Source organism: Schistocerca nitens, chromosome 6, assembly GCF_023898315.1.
Source record: "Schistocerca nitens isolate TAMUIC-IGC-003100 chromosome 6, iqSchNite1.1, whole genome shotgun sequence".
NCBI lineage: Eukaryota > Metazoa > Arthropoda > Insecta > Orthoptera > Acrididae > Schistocerca > Schistocerca nitens.
Window position 1 is genome coordinate 757579346 of NC_064619.1, and position 18554 is coordinate 757597899.

The window sequence follows — 18554 nt, forward strand, 5'->3', positions numbered from 1 at the left end:
AAGTACAGGAAGACTGAGTCTTTCTACGGTCTATGTTTTGAGCGTTTCCTGAAGTACCAGTTTTACATTCCGATGCACCTCTGCAGGTTTACTGTATCCGTAGGACCTTCACAGTGACGATGAAACACAGAAATTGCATCGGAATTAAATATAAGAGACACAATGCCGACTTAAGTACAGGAAGACTCAGTCTTCCTACTGTCTATGTTTTCAGCGTTTCCTGTGTCACCAGTTTTACATTCCGATGCACCTTTGCAGGTTTAATGTATCCCTTGGACCTTCCCATTGACGAAGAAACATAGAAATTTCATCGGAATGAAGTATAAGAGACACAATGCCGACTTAAGTCAGGAAGACTGAGTCTTCCTACTGTCTATGTTTTGAGCGTTTCCTGTGTCATCAGTTTTACATTCCGATGCACCTCTGCAGGCTTACTGTATCCATTGGACCTTCCCATTGACGTTGAAAGACAAAAATTGCATCGGATTTAAATATAAGAGACAAAATGCAGACTTAAGAACAGGAAGACTGAGTCTTCCTACTGTCTATGTATTGAGCGTTTTCTGTGTCACCAGTTTTACATTCCGATGCACCTCTGCAGGTTTACTGTATCCTTTCGACCTTCACAGTGACGATGAAACACAGAAATTGCATCGGAGTTAAATATAAGAGACACAATGCCGACATAAGTACAAGAAAACTGAGTCTTCTTAGGGTCTATGTTTTGAGCGCTTCCTGTGTCACCAGATTTACATTCCGATGCACCTCTGCAGGTTTACTGTATCCATTGGACCTTCCCAGTGACGATGAAACACAGAAATTGCATCGGAATTAAATATAAGAGACACAATGCCGACTTAAGTACAAGAAAACTGAGTCTTCTTAGGGTCTATGTTTTGAGCGTTTCCTGTGTCACCAGTTTTACATTCCGATGCACCTCTGCAGGTTTACTGTATCCCTTGGACCTTCCTATTGCCGATGAAACGCAGAAATTGCATCGGATTTAAATATAAGAGGCACAATGCCGACATAAGTACAAGAAAATTCAGTCTTCTTAGGGGCTATGTTTTGAGCGTTTCCTGTGTCACCAGTTTTACATTCCGATGAACCTCTGCAGTGTTACTCTATCCCTTGGACATTCTTATCGACGATGAAACACAGAAATTGCAACGGAATTAAATATAAGAGGCACAATGCCGACATAAGTACAAGAAAATTCAGTCTTCTTAGGGGCTATGTTTTGAGCGTTTCCTGTGTCACCAGTTTTACATTCCGATGAACCTCTGCAGTGTTACTCTATCCCTTGGACATTCTTATCGACGATGAAACACAGAAATTGCAACGGAATTAAATATAAGAGGCACAATGCCGTCTTAAGTACAGGAAGACAGAGTCTTCCTACTGTCTACGTTTTGAGCGTTTCCTGTGTCACCAGTTTTACATTCCGATGGACCCTGCAGGTTTACTGTTTACATTCGACCTTCACAGTGACGATGAAACACAGAAATTGCATCGGAATTAAATATAGGAGATACAATGCCGACTTAAGAGCAGGAAGACTGAGTCTTCCTACTGTCTATTTTTTTTTACCGTTTCCTGTGTCACCAGTTTTACATTCCGATGCACCTCTGCAGGTTTACTGTATCCATTGGACCTTCACAGTGACGATGAAACACAGAAATTGCATCGAAATTAAATATAAGAGACGCAATGCCGACTTAAGTACTACAAAACGGAGTCTTCTTAGGGTCTGTGTTTTGAGCGTCTCCTGTGTCACCCGTTTTACTATCCGATGCACCTCTGCAGTTTTACTGTATCCCTTGGACCTTCACAGTAACGATGAAACACAGATATTGCATCGGAATTAAATATAAGAGACACAATGCCGATTTAACTACAGGAAGGCTAAGTCTTCCTACTGTCTATGTTTTCAGCGTTTCTGTGTAATCAGTTTAACATTCCGATGGGCCTCTGCAGGTTTACTGTATTCCTTGGACCTTCCCATCGACGATGAAGCACAGAAATAGCATCGGAATTAAATATAAGAGACACAATGCCGACTTAAGTACAGGAAGACTGAGTCTTCCTACTGTCTATGTTTTGAGCGTTTCCTGTGTCAGCAGTTTTACATTCCGATGCACCTCTGCAGGCTTACTGTATCCATTGGACCTTCCCATTGACGTTGAAAGACAGAAATTGCATCGGATTTTAATATAAGAGGCAAAATGCAGACTTAAGTACAGGAAGACTGAGTCTTCCTACTGTCTATGTTTGAGCGTTTCCTGTGTCACCAGTTTTACATTCCGATGCACCTCTGCAGGTTTACTGTATCCTTTCGACCTTCACAGTGACGATGAAACACAGAAATTGCATCGGAGTTAAATATAAGGGACACAATGCCGACATAAGTACAAGAAAACTGAGTCTTCTTAGGGTCTATGTTTTGAGCGTTTCCTGTGTCACCAGTTTTACATTCCGATGCACCTCTGCAGGTTTACTGTATCCATTGGACCTTCCCAGTGACGATGAAACACAGAAATTGCATCGGAATTAAATATAAGAGACACAATGCCGACTTAAGTACAAGAAAACTGAGTCTTCTTAGGGTCTATGTTTTGAGCGTTTCCTGTGTCACCAGTTTAACATTCCGATGCACTTTTGCAGGTTTACTCTATCAATTGGACCTTCCTATTGCCGATGAAACGCAGAAATTGCATCGGATTTAAATATAAGAGGCACGATTCCGACTTAAGTACAGGAAGGCTGAGTCTTCCTACTGTCAATGCTTTGAGCGTTTCCTGTGTCACCAGTTTTACATTCCGATGCACCTTTGCAGGTTTACTGTATCCATTGGACCTTCCTATTGACGATGAAACGCAGAAATTGCATCGGATTTAAATATAAGAGGCACAATGCCGACATAAGTACAGGAAGGCTGAGTCTTCCTACTGTCTATGCTTTGAGCGTTTCCTGTGTCATCAGTTTTACATTCCGGTGCATCTCTGCAGGTTTACTGCATCCATTCGACCTTAACAGTGACGATGAAACACACAAATTGCATCGGATTTAAATATAAGAGACACAATGCCTACTTAAGTACAGGAAGTCTGAGTCTTCCTACTGTCTATGTTTTGAGGGTTTCCTGTGTCATCAGTTTTACACTCCGATGCACCTCTGCGGGTTTACTGTATTCCTTGGACCTTCCCATTGACGGTGAAACACAGAAATTGGATCGGAATTATATATAAGAGACAGAATGCCGACTTAAGTACAGGAAGACTGAGTCTTCCTACTGTCTATTTTTTTTACCGTTTCCTGTGTCACCAGTTTTACATTCCGATGCACCTCTGCAGGTTTACTGTATCCCTTGGACCTTCACAGTGACGATGAAACACAGAAATTGCATCGAAATTAAATATAAGAGACACAATGCCGACTTAAGTACTACAAAACGGAGTCTTCTTAGGGTCTGTGTTTTGAGCGTCTCCTGTGTCACCCGTTTTACTTTCCGATGCACCTCTGCAGTTTTACTGTATCCCTTGGACCTTCACAGTAACGATGAAACACAGATATTGCATCGGAATTAAATATAAGAGACACGATGCCGATTTAACTACAGGAAGGCTAAGTCTTCCTACTGTCTATGTTTTCAGCGTTTCCTGTGTAATCAGTTTAACATTCCGATGGGCCTCTGCAGGTTTACTGTATTCCTTGGACCTTCCCATCGACGATGAAACACAGAAATAGCATCGGAATTAAATATAAGAGACACAATGCCGACTTAAGTACAGGAAGACTGATTCTTCCTACTGTCTACGTTTTGAGCGTTTCCTGTGTCACCAGTTATACATTCCGATGCACCTCTGCAGGTTTTCTGTATCCATTGGACCTTCCCATTGACGATGAAACACAGAAATTTCATCGGATTTAAATAAAAGAGACACAATGCCGTCTTATTTTGAGGAAGACTGAGTCTTCCTACTGTCTATGTTTTGAGCGTTCCTGTGTCACCAGTTTTACATTCCGATTCACCTCTGTAGTTTTACTGTATCCATTGCACCTTCACAGTGACGATGAAACACAGATATTGCTTTGGAAATAAATATAAGAGGCACAATGCCGACTTAAGTACAAGAAGACTGGGTCTTTCTACTGTCTATGTTTTCAGCGTTTCCTGTGTCACCAGTTTTACATTCCGATGCACCTTTGCAGGTTTAATGTATCCCTTGGACTTTCCCATTGACGAAGAAACACAGAAATTTCATCGGAATTTAGTATAAGAGACACAATGCCGACTTAAGTCGGGAAGACTGAGTCTTCCTACTGTCTATGTTTTGAGCGTTTCCTGTGTCACCAGGTTTACATTCCGATGCACCTCTGCAGGCTTACTGTATCCATTGGACCTTCCCATTCACGTTGAAAGACAGAAATTGCATCGGATTTAAATATAAGAGACAAAATGCAGACTTAAGTACAGGAAGACTGAGTCTTCCTACTGTCTATGTTTTGAGCGTTTCCTGTGTCACCAGTTTTACATTCCGATGCACCTCTGCAGGTTTACTGTATCCTTTCGACCTTCACAGTGACGATGAAACACAGAAATTGCATCGGAATTAAATATAAGAGACACAATGCCATCTTAAGTACAAGAAAACTGAGTCTTCTTAGGGTCTATGGTTTGAGCGTTTCCTGTGTCACCAGTTTTACATTCCGATGCACTTTTGCAGGTTTACTGTATCAATTGGACCTTCCTATTGCCGATGAAACGCAGTAATTGCATCGGATTTAAATATAAGAGGCACGATGCCGACTTAAGTACAGGAAGGCTGAGTCTTCCTACTGTCTATGCTTTGAGCGTTTCCTGTGTCACCAGTTTTACATTCCGATGCACCTTTGCAGGTTTACTGTATCCATTGGACCTTCCTATTGCCGATGAAACGCAGAAATTGCATCGGATTTAAATATAAGAGGCACAATGCCGACTTAAGTACAGGAAGGCTGAGTCTTCCTACTGTCTATGCTTTGAGCGTTTCCTGTGTCATCAGTTTTACATTCCGATGCATCTCTGCAGGTTTACTGCATCCATTCGACCTTCACAGTGACGATGAAACACACAAATTGCATCGGATTTAAATATAAGAGACACAATGCCTACTTAAGTACAGGTAGTCTGAGTCTTCCTACTGTCTATGTTTTGAGGGTTTCCTGTGTCATCAGTTTTACACTCCGATGCACCTCTGCAGGTTTACTGTATTCCTTGGACCTTCCCATTGACGTTGAAACACAGAAATTGGATCGGAATTAAATATAAGAGACACAATGCCGACTTAAGTACAGGAAGACTGAGTCTTCCTACTGTCTATGTTTTGAGCGTTTCCTGTGTCACCAGTTTTACATTCCGATGCACCTCTGCAGGTTTACTGTATCCGTAGGACCTTCACAGTGACGATGAAAGACAGAAATTGCATCGGAATTAAATATAAGAGACACAATGCCGACGAAAGTACTACAAAACTCAGTCTTCTTAGGGTCTATGTTTTTAGCGTTTCCTGTGTTACCAGTTTTACATTCCGATGCACCTCTGCAGGTTTACTGTATCCATTGGACCTTCACAGTGACGATGAAACACAGAAATTGCATCGGAATTAAATATAAGAGACACAATGCCGACTTAAGTACGGGAAGACTGAGTCTTCCTACTGTCTATGTTTTGAGCGTTTCCTGTGTCACCAGTTTTACATTCCGATGCACCTCTGCAGGCTTACTGTATCCATTGGACCTTCCCATTGACGTTGAAAGACTTAAAATGCATCGGATTTAAATATAAGAGACAAAATGCAGACTTAAGTACAGGAAGACTGAGTCTTCCTACTGTCTATGTTTTGAGCGTTTCCTGTGTCACCAGTTTTACATTCCGATGCACCTCTGCAGGTTTACTGTATCCTTTCGACCTTCACAGTGACGATGAAACACAGAAATTGCATCGGAGTTAAATATAAGAGACACAATGCCGACATAAGTACAAGAAAACTGAGTCTTCTTAGGGTCTATGTTTTGAGCGTTTCCTGTGTCACCAGTTTTACATTCCGATGCACCTCTGCAGGTTTACTGTATCCATTGGACCTTCCCAGTGACGATGAAACACAGAAATTGCATCGGAATTAAATATAAGAGACACAATGCCGACTTAAGTACAAGAAAACTGAGTCTTCTTAGGGTCTATGTTTTGAGCGTTTCGTGTGTCACCAGTTTTACATTCCGATGCACTTTTGCAGGTTTACTCTATCAATTGGACCTTCCTATTGCCGATGAAACGCAGAAATTGCATCGGATTTAAATATAAGAGGCACGATGCCGACTTAAGTACAGGAAGGCTGATTCTTCCTACTGTCAATGCTTTGAGCGTTTCCTGTGTCACCAGTTTTACATTCCGATGCACCTTTGCAGGTTTACTGTATCCATTGGACCTTCCTATTGACGATGAAACGTAGAAATTGCATCGGATTTAAATATAAGAGGCACAATGCCGACTTAAGTACAGGAAGGCTGAGTCTTCCTACTGTCTATGTTTTGAGGGTTTCCTGTGTCATCAGTTTTACACTCCGATGCACCTCTGCGGGTTTACTGTATTCCTTGGACCTTCCCATTGACGGTGAAACACAGAAAGTGGATCGGAATTATATATAAGAGACAGAATGCCGACTTAAGTACAGGAATACTGAGTCTTTCTACTCTCTATGTTTTGAGCGTTTCCTGAAGTACCAGTTTTACATTCCGATGCACCTCTGCAGGTTTACTGTATCCGTAGGACCTTCACAGTGACGATGAAACACAGAAATTGCATCGGAATTAAATATAAGAGACACAATGCCGACTTAAGTACTACAAAACTCAGTCTTCTTAGGGTCTATGTTTTGAGCGTTTCCTGTGTCACCAGTTTTACATTCCGATGGACCTCTGCAGTCTTACTCTATCCCTTGGACATTCTTATCGACGATGAAACACAGAAATTGCAACGGAATTAAATATAAGAGACACAATGCCGTCTTAAGTACAGCAAGACTGAGTCTTCCTACTGTATACGTTTTGAGCGTTTCCTGTGTCACCAGTTTTACATTCCGATGCACCTCTGCAGGTTTACTGTTTACATTCGACCTTCACAGTGACGATGAAACACAGAAATTGCATCGGAATTAAATATAGGAGATACAATGCCGACTTAAGAGCAGGAAGACTGAGTCTTCCTACTGTCTATTTTTTTTACCGTTTCCTGTGTCACCAGTTTTACATTCCGATGCACCTCTGCAGGTTTACTGTATCCCTTGGACCTTCACAGTAACGATGAAACACAGATATTGCATCGGAATTAAATATAAGAGACACAATGCCGATGTAACTACAGGAAGGCTAAGTCTTCCTACTGTCTATGTTTTCAGCGTTCCCTGTGTAATCAGTTTTACATTCCGATGGGCCTCTGCAGGTTAACTGTATTCCTTGGACCTTCCCATCGACGATGAAACACAGAAATAGCATCGGAATTAAATATAAGAGACACAATGCCGACTTAAGTACAGGAAGACTGATTCTTCCTACTGTCTACGTTTTGAGCGTTTCCTGTGTCACCAGTTATACATTCCGATGCACCTCTGCAGGTTTTCTGTATCCATTGGACCTTCCCATTGACGATGAAACACAGAAATCTCATCGGATTTAAATAAAAGAGACACAATGCCGTGTTATTTTGAGGAAGACTGAGTCTTCCGACTGTCTATGTTTTGAGCGTTCCTGTGTCACCAGTTTTACATTCCGATTCACCTCTGTAGGTTTACTGTATCCATTGCACCTTCACGGTGACGATGAAACACAGAAATTGCTTTGGAATTAAATATAAGAGGCACAATGCCGACTTAAGTACAAGAAGACTGTGTCTTTCTACTGTCTATGTTTTCAGCGTTTCCTGTGTCACCAGTTTTACATTCCGATGCACCTTTGCAGGTTTAATGTATCCCTTGGACCTTCCCATTGACGAAGAAACACAGAAATTTCATCGGAATTTAGTATAAGAGACACAATGCCGACTTAAGTCAGGAAGACTGAGTCTTCCTACTGTCTATGTTTTGAGCGTTTCCTGTGTCACCAGTTTTACATTCCGATGCACCTCTGCAGGCTTACTGTATCCATTGGACCTTCCCATTGACGTTGAAAGACAGAAATTGCATCGGATTTTAATATAAGAGACAAAATGCAGACTTAAGTACAGGAAGACTGAGTCTTCCTACTGTCTATGTTTTGAGCGTTTCCTGTGTCACCAGTTTTACATTCCGATGCACCTCTGCAGGTTTACTGTATCCTTTCGACCTTCACAGTGACGATGAAACACAGAAATTGCATCGGAATTAAATATAAGAGACACAATGCAGACATAAGTACAAGAAAACTGAGTCTTCTTAGGGTCTATGTTTTGAGCGTTTCCTGTGTCACCAGTTTTACATTCCGATGCACCTCTGCAGGTTTACTGTATCCATTGGACCTTCCCAGTGACGATGAAACACACAAATTGCATCGGATTTAAATATAAGAGACACAATGCCTACTTAAGTACAGGTAGTCTGAGTCTTCCTACTGTCTATGTTTTGAGGGTTTCCTGTGTCATCAGTTTTACACTCCGATGCACCTCTGCAGGTTTACTGTATTCCTTGGACCTTCCCATTGACGTTGAAACACAGAAATTGGATCGGAATTAAATATAAGAGACACAATGCCGACTTAAGTACAGGAAGACTGAGTCTTTGTACTGTCTATGTTTTGAGCGTTTCCTGTAGTACCAGTTTTACATTCCGATGCACCTCTGCAGGTTTACTGTATCCGTAGGACCTTCACAGTGACGATGAAAGACAGAAATTGCATCGGAAATAAATATAAGAGACACAATGCCGACGAAAGTACTACAAAACTCAGTCTTCTTAGGGTCTATGTTTTTAGCGTTTCCTGTGTTACCAGTTTTACATTCCGATGCACCTCTGCAGGTTTACTGTATCCATTGGACCTTCACAGTGACGATGAAACACAGAAATTGCATCGGAATTAAATATAAGAGACACAATGCCGACTTAAGTACTACAAAACTGAGTCTTCCTAGGGTCTATGTTTTGAGCGATTCTGTGTCACCAGTTTTACATTCCGATGAACCTATGCAGGATTACTGTATCCATTCGACCTTCCCAAAGACGATGAAACACACAAATTGCATCGGAATCAAATACAAGAGACACAGTGTCGACTTAAGTACAAAGAACTGAGTCTTCTTTAGGGTCTATGTTTTGAGCGTTTCCTGTGTCACCAGTTTTACATTCCGATGGGCCTCTGCAGGTTTACTGTATCCCTTGGACCTTCCCATTGCGAAGGAACACAGAAATTTCATCGGAATTAAGTATAAGAGACACAATGCCGCCTTAAGTCAGGAAGACTGAGTCTTCATACTGTCTATGTTTTGAGCGTTTCCTGTGTCACCAGTTCTACATTCCGATGCACCTCTGCAGGCTTACTGTATCCATTGGACCTTCCCATTGACGTTGAAAGACAGAAATTGCATCGGATTTAAATATAAGAGACAAAATGCAGACTTAAGTACAGGAAGGCTGAGTCTTCCTACTGTCTATGTTTTGAGCGTTTCCTGTGTCACCAGTTTTACATTCCGATGCACCTCTGCAGGTTTACTGTATCCTTTCGACCTTCACAGTGACGATGAAACACAGAAATTGCATCGGAGTTAAATATAAGAGACACAATGCCGACATAAGTACAAGAAAACTGAGTCTTCTTAGGGTCTATGTTTTGAGCGTTTCGTGTGTCACCAGTTTTACATTCCGATGCACCTCTGCAGGTTTACTGTATCCATTGGACCTTCCCAGTGACGATGAAACACAGAAATTGCATCGGAATTAAATATAAGAGACACAATGCCGACTTAAGTACAAGAAAACTGAGTCTTCTTAGGGTCTATGTTTTGAGCGTTTCCTGTGTCACCAGTTTTACATTCCGATGCACTTTTGCAGGTTTACTCTATCAATTGGACCTTCCTTTTGCCGATGAAACGCTGAAATTGCATCGGATTTAAATATAAGAGGCACGATGCCGACTTAAGTACAGGAAGGCTGAGTCTTCCTACTGTCAATGCTTTGAGCGTTTCCTGTGTCACCAGTTTTACATTCCGATGCACCTTTGCAGGTTTACTGTATCCATTGGACATTCCTATTGACGATGAAACGCAGAAATTGCATCGGATTTAAATATAAGAGGCACAATGCCGACTTAAGTACAGGAAGGCTGAGTCTTCCTACTGTCTATGCTTTGAGCGTTTCCTGTGTCATCAGTTTTACATTCCGGTGCATCTCTGCAGGTTTACTGCATCCATTCGACCTTCACAGTGACGATGAAACACACAAATTGCATCGGATTTAAATATAAGAGACACAATGCCTACTTAAGTACAGGAAGTCTGAGTCTTCCTACTGTCTATGTTTTGAGGGTTTCCTGTGTCATCAGTTTTACACTCCGATGCACCTCTGCGGGTTTACTGTATTCCTTGGACCTTCCCATTGACGGTGAAACACAGAAATTGGATCGGAATTATATATAAGAGACAGAATGCCGACTTAAGTACAGGAAGACTGAGTCTTTCTACTGTCTATGTTTTGAGCGTTTCCTGAAGTACCAGTTTTACATTCCGATGCACCTCTGCAGGTTTACTGTATCCGTAGGACCGTCACAGTGACGATGAATAACAGAAATTGCATCGGAATTAAATATAAGAGACACAATGCCGACTTAAGTACTACAAAACTCAGTCTTCTTAGGGTCTATGTTTTGAGCGTTTCCTGTGTCACCAGTTTTACATTCCTATGCACCTCTGCAGGTTTACTGTATCCATTGGACCTTCACAGTGACGATGAAACACAGAAATTGCATCGGAATTAAATATAAGAGACACAATGTCGACTTAAGTACAAGGAAATTCAGTCTTCTTAGGGGCTATGTTTTGAGCGTTTCCTGTGTCACCAGTTTTACATTCCGATGGACCTCTGCAGTCTTACTCTATCCCTTGGACATTCTTATCGTCGATGAAACACAGAAATTGCAACGGAATTAAATATAAGAGACACAATGCCGTCTTAAGAACAGCAAGACTGAGTCTTCCTACTGTATACGTTTTGAGCGTTTCCTGTGTCACCAGTTTTACATTCCGATGCACCTCTGCAGGTTTACTGTTTACATTCGACCTTCACAGTGACGATGAAACACAGAAATTGCATCGGAATTAAATATAGGAGATACAATGCCGACTTAAGAGCAGGAAGACTGAGTCTTCCTACTGTCTATTTTTTTTACCGTTTCCTGTGTCACCAGTTTTACATTCCGATGCACCTCTGCAGGTTTACTGTATCCATTGGACCTTCACAGTTACGATGAAACACAGAAATTGCATCGAAATTAAATATAAGAGACACAATGCCGACTTAAGTACTACAAAACGGAGTCTTCTTAGGGTCTGTGTTTTGAGCGTCTCCTGTGTCACCCGTTTTACTTTCCGATGCACCTCTGCAGTTTTACTGTATCCCTTGGACCTTCACAGTAACGATGAAACACAGATATTGCATCGGAATTAAATATAAGAGACACAATGCGGATTTAACTACAGGAAGGCTAAGTCTTCCTACTGTCTATGTTTTCAGCGTTTCCTGTGTAATCAGTTTTACATTCCGATGGGCCTCTGCAGGTTTACTGTATTCCTTGGACCTTCCCATCGACGATGAAACACAGAAATAGCATCGGAATTAAATATAAGAGACACAATGCCGACTTAAGTACAGGAACACTGATTCTTCCTACTGTCTACGTTTTGAGCGTTTCCTGTGTCACCAGTTATACATTCCGATGCACCTCTGCAGGTTTTCTGTATCCATTGGACCTTCCCATTGACGATGAAACACAGAAATTTCATCGGATTTAAATAAAAGAGACACAATGCCGTCTTATTTTGAGGAAGACTGAGTCTTCCTACTGTCTATGTTTTGAGCGTTCCTGTGTCACCGGTTTTACATTCCGATTCACCTCTGTAGGTTTACTGTATCCATTGCACCTTCACAGTGACGATGAAACACAGAAATTGCTTTGGAATTAAATATAAGAGGCACAATGCCGACTTAAGTACAAGGAGACTGTGTCTTTCTACTGTCTATGTTTTCAGCGTTTCCTGTGTCACCAGTTTTACATTCCGATGCACCTTTGCAGGTTTAATGTATCCCTTGGACCTTCCCATTGACGAAGAAACACAGAAATTTCATCGGAATTTAGTATAAGAGACACAATGCCGACTTAAGTCAGGAAGACTGAGTCTTCCTACTGTCTATGTTTTGAGCGTTTCCTGTGTCACCAGTTTTACATTCCGATGCACCTCTGCAGGCTTACTGTATCCATTGGACCTTCCCATAGACGTTGAAAGACAGAAATTGCATCGGATTTAAATATAAGAGACAAAATGCAGACTTAAGTACAGGAAGACTGAGTCTTCCTACTGTCTATGTTTTGAGCGTTTCCTGTGTCACCAGTTTTACATTCCGATGCACCTCTGCAGGTTTACTGTATCCTTTCGACCTTCACAGTGACGATGAAACACAGAAATTGCATCGGAATTAAATATAAGAGACACAATGCAGACATAAGTACAAGAAAACTGAGTCTTCTTAGGGTCTATGTTTTGAGCGTTTCCTGTGTCACCAGTTTTACATTCCGATGCACCTCTGCAGGTTTACTGTATCCATTGGACCTTCCCAGTGACGATGAAACACAGAAATTGCATCGGAATTAAATATAAGAGGCACAATGCCGACTTAAGTACAAGAAAACTGAGTCTTCTTAGGGTCTATGGTTTGAGCGTTTCCTGTGTCACCAGTTTTACATTCCGATGCACTTTTGCAGGTTTACTGTATCAATTGGACCTTCCTATTGCCGATGAAACGCAGAAATTGCATCGGATTTACATATAAGAGGCACGATGCCGACTTAAGTACAGGAAGGCTGAGTCTTCCTACTGTCTATGCTTTGAGCGTTTCCTGTGTCACCAGTTTTACATTCCGATGCACCTTTGCAGGTTTACTGTATCCATTGGACCTTCCTATTGCCGATGAAACGCAGAAATTGCATCGGATTTAAATATAAGAGGCACAATGCCGACTTAAGTACAGGAAGGCTGAGTCTTCCTACTGTCTATGCTTTGAGCGTTTCCTGTGTCATCAGTTTTAGATTCCGATGCATCTCTGCAGGTTTACTGCATCCATTCGACCTTCACAGTGACGATGAAACACACAAATTGCATCGGATTTAAATATAAGAGACACAATGCCTACTTAAGTACAGGTAGTCTGAGTCTTCCTACTGTCTATGTTTTGAGGGTTTCCTGTGTCATCAGTTTTACACTCCGATGCACCTCTGCAGGTTTACTGTATTCCTTGGACCTTCCCATTGACGTTGAAACACAGAAATTGGATCGGAATTAAATATAAGAGACACAATGCCGACTTAAGTAAAGGAAGACTGAGTCTTTCTACTGTCTATGTTTTGAGCGTTTCCTGTAGTACCAGTTTTACATTCCGATGCACCTCTGCAGGTTTACTGTATCCGCAGGACCTTCACAGTGACGATGAAAGGCAGAAATTGCATCGGAATTAAATATAAGAGACACAATGCCGACGAAAGTACTACAAAACTCAGTCTTCTTAGGGTCTATGTTTTTAGCGTTTCCTGTGTTACCAGTTTTACATTCCGATGAACCTATGCAGGATTACTGTATCCATTCGACCTTCCCAAAGACGATGAAACACACAAATTGTATCGGAATCAAATACAAGAGACACAGTGCCGACTTAAGTACAAAGAACTGAGTCTTCTTTAGGGTCTATGCTTTGAGCGTTTCCTGTGTCACCAGTTTCACATTCCGATACACCTCTGCAGGTTTACTGTATCCCTTGGACATTCCCATCGACGATGAAACACATAAATTGCATCGGAATTAAATATAAGAGACACAATGCTGACTTAAGTACAGGAAAACTGAGTCTTCCTACTGTCTACGTTTTGAGCGTTTCCTGTGTCACCAGTTTTACATTCCGATGCACCTCTGCAGGTTTACTGTATCCACTGGACATTCCCATTGACGATGAAACACAGAAATTGCATCGGATATAAATAAAAGAGACACAATGCCGACTTAAGTAAAGGAAGACTGAGTCTTCCTATTGTCTATGTTTTGAGCGTCTCCTTTGTCACCAGTTTTACATACCGATGCACCTCTGAAGGTTTACTGTTTCCCTTGGACCTTCACAATGACGATGAAACACAGAAATTGCATCGGAATTAAATATAAGAGACACAATGCCGACTTAAGTACAGGAAGACTGAGTCTTCCTACTGTCTATGCTTTCAGCGTTTCCTGTGTAATCAGTTTTACATTCCGATGCACCTCGGCAGGTTTACTGTATTCCTTGGGCCTTCCCATGGACGATGAAACACAGAAATTGCATCGGAATTAAATATAAGAGACACAATGCCGACTTAATTACAGGAAGACTGAGTCTTTCTACTGTCTATGTTTTGAGCTTTTCCTGTGTCACCAGTTTTACATTCCGATGCACCTCTGCAGGTTTTCTGTATCCACTGGACCTTCACAGTGACGATGAAACACAGAAATTGCTTTGGAAATTAACATAAGAGACACAATGCCGACTTAAGTACAGGAAGACTGTGTCTTCCTACTGTCTATGTATTGAGCGTTTCCTGTGTCACCAGGTTTACATTCCGATGCACCTCTGCAGGTTTACTGTATCCATTGGACCTTCCCATTGACGATGAAACACAGAAATTTCATCGGAATTAAATGTAAGAGACACAATGCCGCCTTAAGTCAGGAAGACTGAGTCTTCCCACTGTTTATGTTTTGAGCGTTTCCTGTATCACCAGTTTTACATATAGATGCACCTCTGCAGGTTTACTGTATCCATTAGACCTTCCCATTGACGATGAAACACAGAAATTGCATCGGAATTAAAAATAAGAGACACAATGCCGATTTAAGAACAGGAAGACTGAGTCTTCCTACTGTCTATGTATTGAGCGTTTCCTGTGTCACCAGTTTTACATACCGATGCACCTCTGCAGGTTTACTGTATCACTTGGACCTTCACAGTGACGATGAAACACAGATATTGCATCGGAATTAAATATAAGAGTCACAATGCCGATTTAAGTACAGGAAGACTGAGTCTTCCTACTGTCTATGTTTTCAGCGTTTCCTGTGTAATCAGTTTTACATTCCGATGCACCTCTGCAGGTTTACTGTATTCCTTGGACCTTCCCATGGACGATGAAACACAGAAATTGCATCGGAATTAAATGTAAGAGGCACAATGCCGACTTAAGTACAGGAAGGCTGAGTCTTCCTACTGTCTATGCTTTTACCGTTTCCTGTGTCACCAGTTTTACATTCCGATGCACCTTTGGAGGTTCACTGTATCCATTGGACCTTCCTATTGCCGATGAAACGCAGAAATTGCATCGGATTTAAATATAAGAGGCACAATGCCGACTTAAGTTCAGGAAGGCTGAGTTTTCCTACTGTCTATGCTTTGAGCGTTTCCTGTGTCATCAGTTTTACATTCCGATGCATCTCTGCAGGTTTACTGCATCCATTCGACCTTCACAGTGACGATGAAACACACAAATTGCATCGGATTTAAATATAAGAGACACAATGCCTACTTAAGTACAGGAAGTTTGAGTCTTCCTACTGTCTATGTTTTGAGGGTTTCCTGTGTCATCAGTTTTGCACTCCGATGCACCTCTGCAGGTTTACTGTATCTCTTGGACCTTCCCATTGACGATGAAACACAGAAATTGGTTCGGAATTAAATATAAGAGATACAATGCCGACTTAAGTACAGGAAGACTGAGTCTTTCTACCGTCTATGTTTTGAGCGTTTCCTGTGTCACCAGTTTTACATTCCGATGCACCTCTGCAGGTTTACTGTATCCGTAGGACCTTCACAGTGACGATGAAACACAGAAATTGCATCGGAATTAAATATAAGAGACACAATGCCGACTTAAGTACTACAAAACTCAGTCTTCTTAGGGTCTATGTTTTGAGCGTTTCCTGTGTCACCAGTTTTACATTCCGATGCACCTCTGCAGGTTTACTGTATCCATTGGACCTTCACAGTGACGATGAAACACAGAAATTGCATCGGAATTAAATATAAGACAAATGCAAATAACTACAGAGGTATCTCATTGTTATCAGTGGCCTATAAGATCCTATCCAAGGCACTACAAAACAGGATTGAAAATCAAGTAGAGAAAGAACTGGGTGAATATCAGGCTGGGTTTAGAAAAGGAAGATCATGCAGTGAACAGATATTCAGTCTACTCTCCATAATACAACTTCGCGCACGCACATCGAAAAATCTAGTAATTACATTCATAGACTTCAAAAAAGCATATGATTCTATTGATAGACCAACCCTGATTAACACATTAGAAGAATTTGGGATTGATGATAAAAGCAGAAGTCTAATCCAGGAAATCCTTACGGGAACAAAATCGCAAGTGAAGTTTTTGGGTAGATTGTCACAACCGTTTGTAATTGGAACAGGTGTTAGACAAGGGGATGGGTTCTCCCCACTGTTGTTTAACATTGTCCTTGAAAAAGTGGTCAGGGAATGGAGAAAGAAGATGGCAGAAGCTGGAGTGAAAAATGGGATAACGTTAGGAAGAAATAAAACAAAAATTGAATGTCTGGCATTTGCTGATGACATGGCAATATTGGCAGATGACATCGAAACAGCAAAGATTCAGATAGAAATGCTGCATGATATCGCTGAGAAGACAGGTCTACAAATATCGTATGAAAAGACAGAACTGATGATACAGGACAAAACAGACCCAACACAGACATTGCAAACTAAATATGGAATAATTAAGAGAGTTCATAAAGTTAAGTATCTAGGGGAATGGATTACACCGACAGGGTTACCAAATGTTTCACTACAGGAAAGAGCAATAAAGATGGAAACGGCGTACCAGCTATGCCGAAATGTATACAATAAAAAGTCGATCTCCATCAATGCCAAGCTCAGGCACTACAATGCGGTAATAAAACCAGAAAGTTTGTATGCGATTGAATGCATCCCACTGAACAGAAAACGTCTGTTGGAGAAATTGGAAATAAAAGAGAGAAAAATACTGAGAAAGATCTTAGGACCTAAAAAGGATGGACAAGATTATAAATTGCGATCCAATAAAGAGTTATACGAGAAAATTGAAAAACTGACAACATCCTTTAAAAAGAGAAGACTGAGTTTCTGTGGGCATGTCAAAAGAATGGCACCAGAAAGAACGGCAAAGAAAATCCTGGAATACATGGAAAGCAGAAAGACACAAATTAACTGGCTGAAAGAAGTAAAAGAAGACATTGCAGAAATGAACATTATACCAGAGACAGTTTACAACAGAATGGAATATAGGAATGCCATCAACAAAATATAGGGATTCAAAGACCGAACGCAATCAAAGAAGACGGGAACAACCTGGTCGCAAGAACGTAAAGAAGCCCACTCAGAAAAAATGAAGAAGTACTGGGAAGAACGCAAGAAAAAGCACAAGAAATGACTGATGCTTAGCGTAGTCCAAAGTTGACTGTAACGAATAATAATAATAATAATAATAAGAGACACAATGCCGACTTAAGTACTACAAAACTGAGTCTTCCTAGGGTCTATGTTTTGAGCGTTTCTGTGTCACCAGTTTTACATTCCGATGAACCTCTGCAGGATTACTGTATCCATTCGACCTTCCCAAAGACGATGAAACACACAAATTGCATCGGAATTAAATATAAGAGACACAGTGCCGACTTAAGTACAAAGAACTGAGTCTTCTTTGGGTCTATGTTTTGAGCGTTTCCTGTGTCACCAGTTTTACATTCCGATGGGCCTCTGCAGGTTTACTGTATCCCTTGGACCTTCCCATGGACGATGAAGCACAGAAATTGCATCGGAATTAAATATAAGAGACACAATGCCGACTTAAGTACGGGAAGACTGAGTCTTCCTACTGTCTACGTTTTGAGCGTTTCCTGTGTCACCAGTTTTACATTCCGATGCACCTCTGCAGGTTTACTGTATTCCTTGGACCTTCCCATGGACGATGAAACACAGAAATTGCATCGGAATTAAAAATAAGAGACACAATGCCGACTTAAGTACAGGAATACTGAGTCTTCCTACTGTCTATGTACTGAGCGTATCCTGTGTCACCAGTTTTACATACCGATGCATCTCTGCAGGTTTACTGCATCCATTCGACCTTCACAGTGACGATGAAACACACAAATTGCATCGGATTTAAATATAAGAGACACAATGCCTACTTAAGTACAGGAAATCTGAGTCTTCCTACTGTCTATGTTTTGAGGGTTTCCTGTGTCATCAGTTTTACACTCC